This window comes from Ovis aries, chromosome 11, assembly GCF_016772045.2.
Source record: "Ovis aries strain OAR_USU_Benz2616 breed Rambouillet chromosome 11, ARS-UI_Ramb_v3.0, whole genome shotgun sequence".
In the NCBI taxonomy this organism is placed as follows: domain Eukaryota; kingdom Metazoa; phylum Chordata; class Mammalia; order Artiodactyla; family Bovidae; genus Ovis; species Ovis aries.
In genome coordinates this window covers 20565905-20577234 of record NC_056064.1, presented here as the reverse complement: position 1 = coordinate 20577234, position 11330 = coordinate 20565905, and the positions used below count along the sequence as shown (strand labels likewise).

The following is an 11330-nucleotide window of genomic DNA, read 5'->3' as shown; positions in this document are numbered from 1 at the left end:
ATTTTGAGTTTATCTTTGTGTATGGTGTTAGGAAGGCTGCATTTCTTTATATTCACAATGAAATATCAGAAAGGAAAAGTATAAAAATAATCTTTTAAAATTGCATCCCCCCAAAAAAACTTACCAATAAACCTGACCAAGAAGATGAAATACTTATATGCTCAGAACTATAAAACACTGATAAAGAAAACTGAAGATGAATTAAATAAGTAGAAAGATATCCTATGCTCTTGGATTGGAAGAATTAATATGTTAATAATGGCCATACTACCCAAAGCAATCTACAGATTTAATGCAATCCCTATCAAATTACCCATAACATTTTTCACAGAACTGGAACAAATAATCCTAAAATTTATATAAAACCATCAGTTCAGTCGCTCAGTCATGTCCAACTCTTTGCGACCCTGTGAACCGTAAAGACCCACAATTGCCAAAGTGACCCTGAGGAAAATGAATGGAACTGGAGGCATAACCCACCCAGACTTCAAACAATACTACAAAGCTACAGAAATCAAAACAGGGTGGTATTGTGCTTGCTTTGGCAGCACATATACTAAAATTGGAATAATACAGAGAAGATTAGCATGGTCCCTATGCAAGGATAACAAACAAACAAACAAAAAAAACAGTGTGGTATTGGCACAAAAACAGATATATGGATCAATGGAACAGAATAGAGAGCCCAGGAATAAACCCACATGTACAGTCAATCTTCAACAAAGAAGGCAAGAATATACATAGAAAAATGACAGTCTTTTCAGCTAGTAATGTTGGGAAAGCTGGATAGTCACATGTAAAACAATGCAATTGAACACTCCCTCACACCATATGTAAAAATAAACTCAAAATTGCTTAAACACTTAAATATAAGGCATGGTATCATGAAACTCCTAGAAGAGAACATAGACAAAATATTCAGACATATACCAATATTTTCTTAGGTCAGTCTCCTAAGGCAATAGAAATAAAAGCAAAAATAAACAAATAGTACCTAATTAAACTTACAAGCTTTTGCACAGAAAAGGAAACAATAAACAAAATGAAAAGACAACCTATGGACTGAGAGAAAATATTTGCAAATTATGTGACCAACCAGGTTTAATTTCCAAAATACACAAACAGTTCATACAACTAAAAAAAAAGATAGACATTTCTCTAAATAGGCATATGAAAAGATGTTCAACATTGCTAATTATTAGAGAAATGTAAATCAAAACTTCAAAGAGGTACCACCTCACATCAGTCAAAATGGCCATCATTAAGAAGTCTACCAATAAATGCTGGACGTATGATCCTGCAGTCCTACTCTTGGGTATATATCTGGAGAAAACTCTAATTTGAAAAGGTACACGCAGCCCAATGTTCATAGCTGCACTCAGTCGAGACATGGAAGCAACCTAAATGACTACAGACAGATGAATGGATAAAGATATGGGGTGACCCCCTGGAGAAGGGCATGGCAACCCACTCCAGTATTCTTGCTTGGAGAATCCCATGGATAGAGGAGCCTGGCAGGCCACAGTCCATGGGGTTGCAAACAGCCAGACCCAACTGAAGTGACTTAACATGCATGCACATGTGATAAATTTGAAATGCCTGTGATGTTTCTAAGATAGAACAGAAGGCAGCTGAGAGTCTAGAGCACAGAGGAGAGGATTAGGGACATGTTTTAGAAATAACACTGTAGGGATAAGATTTTAGACTTGGAGATGGGTGAGATCTCCTAGGAAGAAAGAGTAAAGGGAGAAGAAAGGAGAGCTAGAGGTTGAGCCTGGAGAACTAGCCAGGTGTAGAGCTATGCCACTAAAAGAAATGTTGAAGGCAGTTAAGAGGAGCATGTGGTTTGGAGAGGTTTCCCCAGTGGCTCAGCAGTAAAGGATCAGCCTGCAATGCAGGAGCCATAGGAGATGCAGGTTCAATTGCTGGGTCGGGAAGATCCCCTGGAGGAGGAAAATGGCAACCCATTCCAATATTCTTGCCTGGAGAATCCCATGGACAGAGGAGCCTGGCAGACTACAGTCCATAGGGTCACAAAGAGTCGGACATGACTGAAGCAACTTAGCACTCACACATGCGTGGTTTGGAAGAGAAACTGATGATTTATATCTGGAACTTGCTAAGTTTGAGGTGGACACTAGAGTCTTGTTATTTCTAGTGTCATGCCTGGGCAAAATGCGTAGGTCCCCTTCAGAATGTGAATGCCATATTTATATTTTACTTTGTGATTTGGTCTTATGATATCTCTGTGAATTTTCAAAATAAAACATTACTAGTCATGTTCATGATGGAGTTTGGAGCAGTAGAAACAATTCTGCTAAGATCCATGACACTGCAGCTGTTTCTGAATTATAGAGATAAATAATTTTCTATGTCATCAGTCCTAAACAATAAGTGGCTATTTCATTTTGAGTAATGGACAGGAGATGAAGAAAGAAGAATTGTCCAACATTGAGCCAATGTGCTTTACAGGAAGAACACAAGCTGGGAATGCAATTAAAATACATATATATTGAACATTCACCATGTGCCAGGTTCTGTGCTGGGTTTTGGGGATAACTCAGGGAACAAGACATAAAAGTCTTATATTTTAAAAATAAGTAAGGGAGATGGGAAAAATTAACCTGCAAATAAAATAACCACCATGTGTGGCAAATGCTGTGAAAGAAACAAACAGATACAGGAAATGCATGGGAGAGGTGGTATGGCACTTTGACTCTAGAGAGAGTCTTTAGAGAAATTTTCCTTGGGTAAGTTTATTTAAGTCGATTTCTGAAGGATGAGGGGTCATATCAAGATGTGGGGACATGGTTTGCTATTGATAAATCACCAAATTGTTTGTTTGCAGAATTTGTCCCTGAAAAGTTATAGCAGGCTGAAGAGCTCATACTAGAATACGGGCAGTATGGGCACACTAAGGGTGGGGGAAGCTGTTGGAAATGCCTCCACGGGTAGTATCTTATCATTGACATTGTTTAAAATTGTGTGCACAGGGTGAAAACAAAAAGTAGACTGACACTTAGTCAATTTTACTATTATTTAAAAATTTTTTTACAGACAACGGCCCCATCATGGGCTGAATGATGGCCCTCAAAAAGCTGTGTCTATATTCCAATTACTAGAACCTGTGAATATTACCTTACATAGTTAAAGAGTAAATATTACCTTATATAAAAAGATGTGATTAAGGATTTTGAGAACATGTATCAGATTATCCTTTCATAAGCTGAATGCAGATATTAGATCGAAAAATTAAGCTACCCAGTTCTTAAAATAAATAGATACATGTTTTAATAGAGTTATCACTGTAGAATTCAATGCCATGTTGGGAGAAATGCTTTTTTTTTAAATTTGGCTGCACTGGGTCTTAACTGCAGCATGTGGGATTTAGTTCCCCAATCAGGGATTGAACCTGTCTTCCCTGCATTGAGAGCACAGAGTCTTAACCACTGGACCACCAGGAAGTCCCCAGGGAGAAATGTTTCTTACATACAGGTTTGCTTATGGCCAAGTTACTTAACCCAAGTTAACTTGCCTGGCCATGTAGGCATTTTTCTTCGTTTGTTTGTTTTTAATATTTATTTATTTAGTTGTGCCAAGTCTTCATTGCAGCATGTGGGATCTTTAATTGGGGCATGTGAATTCATAGTTGTGGCATTGTGGGATCTAGTTCCCTGGCCAGGGATTGAACAATGACCCCCTGCATTAGGAGCATGGAGTCTAAGCCACTGGACCACCAGGGAAGCCCCCATGTAGGTGTTTTATATTGTCATTCCTATTGGAGAAGGAGGCCTCCTGATAGCTCAGGTGGGCCCTCTCAAAGCAGGACTACACTCCTGGGCCTGGTCACAAGTTTAGGTTTAGATATTAATACTTATCAGCATTAGGAAGACTGAATCACACTTACCAAACTCACAAGGCCAGCAGGTGACAAAATTCGTGTTTAAAAATATTTACTAATTTAATAAATGACGAGGAACTTCTGTGTGTTATTCAGCGTACTCTCTCTGCTTACAAACAAGTGACATATAAGGTGAGATTACATTTGGAATTATAGCTAGGTGATGACATCAGAGCAAGCAGAGGAAGTTTAATGAATGGTTTTATACCTGCGGTAGGCAGGCTCTGAGATGACCTTCAATAATCTCTTTAATGAAAGTACAGTATTCATGCCCTCCTGTGATCTCCTCCCCTTATGTGTAGGTGTGCACTCACTTCTACTGAATAGAATGCAGCAGAAGGGATGTCACGTCTGAGATTAGGTTACAAGAAGACTATGGCTTCATCTTGAGAGCTCCCTCTTGCTCTATTGCTCACTCTGAGGAGAGACAATTGCAATGTTGTGGTCTGCCCTATAGAGAGGCCTCTGGCTAACGACCAGTGAGGAACTGAGGTCTTCGGCCAACATCTCACAAGGAACTGAATCCTACCATCAACCACATGAGTGACCTTGGAAGCAGATGCTCCCAGCAGTCTCATGAGAGCTTGAGCCAGAGGCACCCAACTAAGTAGCACCCAAATTCCTGACCCTCAAAAGCTGTGAGATGATAAATGTTTGCTGTTTTAAGGCACTAAGGTTTGGGGTAAATTGTTACCCAGCAATAAATAACACAATACCAAACATATAACTTTTGAAGCACTAATTTAAAAATACTAAAAGACAATAAGGAGGGAAATAAAACTGAATAACAACTACAATAGTAGTTTTCATAGATACACTATTTATTTTAATAGTTTCTTAGGCAGTCTAATCACACTGACTAGATTCCCTATTAGTGGTTAATTTCATCCAGTTTATGTTGAGTCTTACTAGTTTTATTCTCAGGGAGTGACATTTTATCCAACTTCTGGATGCATCTAACTACGGACTCCAAAAAACTAAGTATACACACTGATAACTAAATATTTATTGATTCATTCATACATAAATTTATTTTGTCCACTGGAGACTAGAAAAGAATCCAAAATGGCATACTAATTCCCTGGTCTTTTTTAAAATTAACGTTCACAGGGCAGACAGATGTTTAATTCATTTTTTTAAAAAAATATTCTTTTTTAACAAAAGGAATAAATGTTCAATGTGCAACTTTTTAAAAAAATAGAGAAGCAAAGAAGAAGAAAGTGAAAGTTAACTTTGAACCTGGTACTCAGAAAGGACTGTTACTGAATGCACTATTGATTTTAGTTGACAACAGTTGCCTATTCTATTTTTTTAAACATCACAAATAAGACTTATTTGTCACCATTAAATATCTGAATTTTGAACATACTCTTGAACTAGTGACTCATATCCATCATCTCATTCAACTTTAGCATTCAACTAATCCCCAAACTACTAACTTTACTATGAAGGTCCATCAGTTCACCCAATTCAAATTTTTGCTTCTTAGGAGTTTTACTTTTCTAACAAGTAATCATAGAGAGGATAAAATGTTTGGCAAGGCCTTTTCTATATCTTTCTCAATGCTATCTGGAATCAATTTATTGACAACTTTTTTTAAGTTATTTGTCTGCACTTCTCAGGTCATGATTCCAACCATCTTCTTCTGGATTTGGTGAACTTGTTGGTGCTTCCTTAACAGAAGAGGTGTTCCAAATCTGACTATTATGGTTTTTAGTAAAACCAAAACAGAATAGATGAAGCAAATAACCACTGGTAGTCTTGAGATCAACATGAGATTCAATCATGGCCTGCCACTTTTGGAACATTTTGGAACACAGTTTATCACAGCTATGATCCATAGCATGGAAGCTGATTGGCAGTTTTTGCCCTAAACATTCTCAGCACTTAGCTTAGATTTTCTACATGAAACTCCATTATTCTGCAGATTAGCAAAGCTCACTTTTAAAACATGACCCTGACACCATCAGATGCTATTTTGATTCCTTGAGTTTTCCTGACTAATGTTTATTCAGTATTTCATATATTGAACATAGCTGCTACTTTCACATCATACCAATCTTTCCTAGAGAATGGATTAACCACTTTCTTCTTGGCAACCTTTTTGCCACTTTTCAGAAGGCATTTGTTTTTGCCCCCTGCCATGATGCTCTCCGAGAGCCAAAAGGCCTATTTGTTTATGCTTTTACAAATTGGGAAAACATTCTATTCTTGGTTAAGTTGCTAATTGATTTTTCTAAAAGTGTTTCCTTAATGAAATATCATATCTGAAAGTTTAACTTTATATATCTAATATTTAATAACTTAGTATCACTAATATTAATATTTAGTACAACTTACTAACATTATAAACACTTTATTCAACAAATTTACTTACATTATCTAATTTGACTATCATATAACTTGCGAGGTAGGCATTAATATTACTTTCATTTTCAGAAAAGTAAACTAAGGCTTAGAGAGGAAAAATAATTTGCTCACACAGGATCACAAAGCTAAGCAGTTTCAGAATAGATTCCATTTTAGTTCTGTCTGACTACAAAATTTACACTCATACCGTTCTGCTATAGTTTCTCCCTCAAACTTTTCCCCATATTTTTCATTTAAAAAAAGTCATTTAAAAAAACTTTCATATTTAGAAAAGTCGTCATGTCCCAGTTATTAAAAGACTAACCTAATTTACCCATACCTCTGTTCAATTCCTTTGAAAGTTTTTTGAAGTTAGTGTCTCAAGGCAAAAATATCGAGATCTAAAGGAAATATACATGAATAAAATTCTTTCCCTGCTGAAATAAAACAGTGGATGTTGCTAGTGATTTGCCTTGTTTGAAATTGGAACTATCATCAGAGAACCAATTTCCATTTATATAAAACTACATAATTGTGTTTCTGATTACAATTTCTGTAAAGTTATAATCGATTGTTACAGTTGAAAAACTATATTTTTATCAGCTACATTTCTTGCTGCTGTATAGTCCATTATAATGAAATAAAGGGGTAATCTGGAAAGAAAGAGCAGTGATAATGATTGTGGAATGTTAAGAGTGGAAGGCAACTTGCTCATTCTCTTTGCCCATTCTCCAAATTTTGAGAATTCAGAGGTTCAGAGATTCAAATATCTCTGTATCTTTTAAGTGGTCATAGTAGACAAAGGGTAAGAATACAGGTATATGAAAAATGACTTTCATCTGACAATTAAATCAGTGTTGCAAACATATTTACCCAAGTTCCAAACCTCTATCAATAAGAGAAATGAATTAAAAAAAAAAACCCAAATAACAAAAAGCATAAGACCCAGTACATAAAAAGTACCTAATATATATTTGCGAATGAACAAATGAATAAAAAGGTTTTATTGCATTCAAGTTCCCTCAGTCCTTGAATTCACATTTTATATGCAATCATAATGTATACATATAATTTATCTTGCTTTTTGCCCTTGAGTTATAGCATTTTTCCATGTTGTTATAAAACATGACTATAACCTTTTAAAGTACCTATTGAAGTGACAACACCACTGAGTCAGATTCCCAAATGATTGTTAAAAATCACTATTAACAGGGGTGAATCCAGGTTTTGGGGAAGGCCCTTATTAAGGAAAAAATACAAAATGATATTACTTTAAAAAATTTTTACAAAGTAAAATACCTAGCTCTTTCAAGAGATCATTTCTAGGGCCCCTCCAGGGCCTTAGAGGCCCTGCCTCTGTTGATAACCAGATACTACCTTCATGGGGGTTATGATATAGCTTGAATGTTTTTCAGAGGTTACTACAATTTTAGAAATGTATACCACACTTGATAGTGTTAAAAATTCTTTCTATCCATCTGACCTGGAATCTGCTTCAGGCTCCAACATAAACTTGGTGGCTTTTAAATTATAAGCAAGTCTCTTTTAACTTCTTCAGGTCTCGTATGCCTCATCTGTAAAAATGGGCTTAATATCTACCTCAAGGAATTGCACATGAAAACAAAGATAAAATAGTTCAGTTCCTGACACATCATAAATGCTCCATAGGTGTTATGAATATGGTGATATTTAAAACATTAGCCTAACTTATATAGGAACCGCCTGTTTCTCCATTACAACTTCCTACATTGACTGTAGGTAAAATATGGTATAAAATGAATTTTGAAGATTGTGTAGATTCAATTTTTTATTATTTTAATTACTTTTTTGGCCTCAGCATGTAGCATGTGGGATCTCAGTTCCCTGACCAGGAATCAAATAAGGAAAGTCCCTTATTTTAATTTTTAAAAATAATGTTATTATGAAAAGTAGTGACTATATAACAGCACATTTGGAAAATACAAGAAAAAAAATAGCACCCATAATTGCTTCAGACTTATACTACATTTCCTTAATGTTTTTTTTCCTTGATGCAGATTTTATTTAAAATATAAAAATATGCTTGAAGTAAGGAGAACAGTCCTGGGTATTCACTGGAAGGACTGATGTTGAAGCGGAAACTCCAATACTTTGGCCACCTGATGCGAAGAGCTGACTCATTTGAAAAGACCCTGATGCTGGGAAAGATTGAGGGCAGGAGGAGAAGGGGACAACAGAGGATGAGATGGTTGGATGGCATCACCAACTCAATGGACATGAGGTTGGGTGGACTCCAGGAGTTGGTGACGGACAGGGAGGCCTAGCGTGCTGCAGTTCATGGGGTCGCAAAGAGTTGGAGACGACTGATCAACTGAACTGAACTGAAGTAGACCCAATTATTCTCTTTTCAAGGAAGTTTGGTATTATGGCATTATTTTTTTCAAATACATGGCAAATCTTAAAATATGTTTTATACAAAACTATTTCAGAAAAATCAGCAGGAAGAAAAGTTACACATTCTGTTGTTGTTCCATACTTAATTCCTATGAGCTGTGCAGTGTGGCCAAAGTAAACAAAGATTCATGGTTTTTAAGGTTATGATCTTACTGTACATAGAATTTAGTACTCTGCATTTTTTTTTTACATTATATCACGTCTTTCTCCATACTATTGCATACAACTACAGCAACATTCATAGTAACTAGAGCATATGAGAGCAAGGCTTAGTTTCCTAAACTTCATATAAATGTGTGTGAAGACACCAAGGCAGACCAAAGATGTGAAAAGCCAGAAGCTCAGAAAGAGTGTTCTTGGTTTGCCTGTAACTATAATGCAGAAAATGTATTAAGAGAAATTATGACTCAAGGATTCTTGATTTTCAACAGAATGTCCAAATCAGCAAAAGAATATAAAGCCCTATCAACATAATCCTAAATTCCATATATACTTTTATTTCTTTAATAGATGGGAAAGTGGTACAATACTATTCAACAGCAAGGACTTATTTGTCACGACATGTTATTAGGATTTTAGCTCTCAAAATTGGGTAAATATATACCCCTTTTACCCAAAGGGGTCTTTCTTTAAAATTTAGCAAGGCAACACAAATCCTCACTATACAGAACGAGTCAAGATCTGGACATGGTTGTCTGAATTCAGTGACATTTGCTCTTGGAAAAAGAGTTTTATCTTTTAATTATTCTTTTGGGCTGATACCCATTAATTGCAAGTACAACTTTTTTCTTTTAAGCTTTTTTGCTCCTTTAACATGATCCTGCTGTAGGAATTCAAGCCACATCTAAAAAATTGTTAAGATATACACCGAGGAAGCAATCCACCTGTTCATTGCTGAATGAATGGAAAAACAAAATGTGGCATATGCATACAATGGAATATTATTCAGTGTTAAAAAGGAAGGAAATTCTGATACACACCACAACATAAATGAACCTTGAAGACATTATGTTAAGTGAAATAAGCCAAACTTTACAAAAGGACAAATATTGTATGATTCCACTTATATGAAGTATCATAGAAAAAGAAAAGAAAAGAATTGTTATCAGGGCATGGGGTGGGGAAGGAATGGAGAGTTATTGTTTAATGTGTATAGGGTTTCAGTTTATGATGATGAAAAGTTCTGGAAATGGACAGTGGTGATGGATGCATAAAATGTGAGTGTCCTTACCGACACTGGGCTGCATACTGAAAAATGAGTAAAATGGTAAATCTTGTGTATTTTATGGTAAATTTTAAAAAATGCCCCCAATATAACACAGACTGAGAAAAAATGTATAATGTAACATTCATGGGCTTCCCTGGTGGCTCATACCGTAAAGAATTTGCCTGTAATGCAGGAGACCCTGGGTCAGGAAGATACCCTGGAGAAGGGAATTTAGCTACCCATTCCCGTATTCTTGTCTGGAGAATTCCATGGACAGAGGAGCCTGGTGGGCTAGAGTCCATGGGGTATGGACCATAAACAGTCCAACATGACTGAGGGACTCACACTGATGCATACATATTCAGTAAGAAATGATTATACAGCAAATATATCTGTAATCACTATCTAGGTCAAGAAATAAAGACTATCAGAGTGCACCCTCCTGCCCCCATCACAACCCTTTCCTCCTTCCTGAGTAACCACTCTCTTGATTAAACATTTACTTTAAAAAATCAGGCTGTAATGTGATAATGCCGGATAAGTTAAACCAATGTTACACAACGCAATAGAGTATTTCTTTACATTTCAATATTTTCCATATATGCAAAACATTTTTTTAAACTTAACTTCTAAAGTACTCTTTCCCTTTCTCTCTTGAAACTTCGCATTCTAAAACCTTTCTTGAATTCACCGTTGACCTCACCTGCAGAGTTAAAAAAAAAACAACCAAACAACTGCCTCTGTGTAGATTTCTAGATTTTCATTCCTCCCGCTCTCCCTTGCCTCCAACTACAAAGAAACAATGATTTAAACCCTTTGTGCCCTTTTAGAAAATTACACAGATACCCCATTGTGGAATCCTATAATCCCTTCGTGGAAAGGAAGAGATTAGCATATGAATACAAAGCAAAATGAATCCAGAATACAAAATGATCTACTGGATTGTGAAGCTCTTGTATTCTTAAAAATGTATTTATTTCTTCTTTTTGATTTGCCCCTTTAGTGGTCTCAGGGTTAAGGGAATTGAGCTTCCCCTCTGGTTACCCGGAAAAGGATTTAGAAAAAAAAAAAAAGCCAATAGATTCTAGGAGCTGCAAAACCAACAGATGGCTCCCAGAGCCAGTGGAATCGCCAGTGGAATCTGCTACCCTCGACATGAGCTAGCTTGCTGGCGAGGAGTGTAGAAAGTGCTGTTCGCAGACTGCGCGGTGAAGGAGAGAAAGCGACACAAGAGAGAGCCATAGTGCTGACGTTGAAGGCCCGGCCCTGTGAGGTTGCATAGGGTAAGTGGCGTTGGCCAGGAGGCTGTGGCGAAGGGGAAGGAAAGAGGATTTGGGCTAGGGGCGGGGCCAGAGGCGCAGCGTGGCTCCTGATTGCTGGGATGCGGCTGCCAATCTCGCAGAATCGCTCTGTTAACCAGTGCGCTGGCGAGACGCGCTC

General features: G+C 36.8%; 1 non-coding gene across 1 annotated transcript; it reads left to right on the top strand.

Moving 5' to 3' along the window:
• The first annotated feature begins 532 nt into the window (after positions 1-532).
• LOC114117036 (U6 spliceosomal RNA) lies at positions 533-641 on the top strand. Its single transcript, XR_003590831.1, has one exon. It is a non-coding gene; the product is annotated as a U6 spliceosomal RNA (small nuclear RNA).
• The last annotated feature ends 10689 nt before the right edge of the window (positions 642-11330 follow it).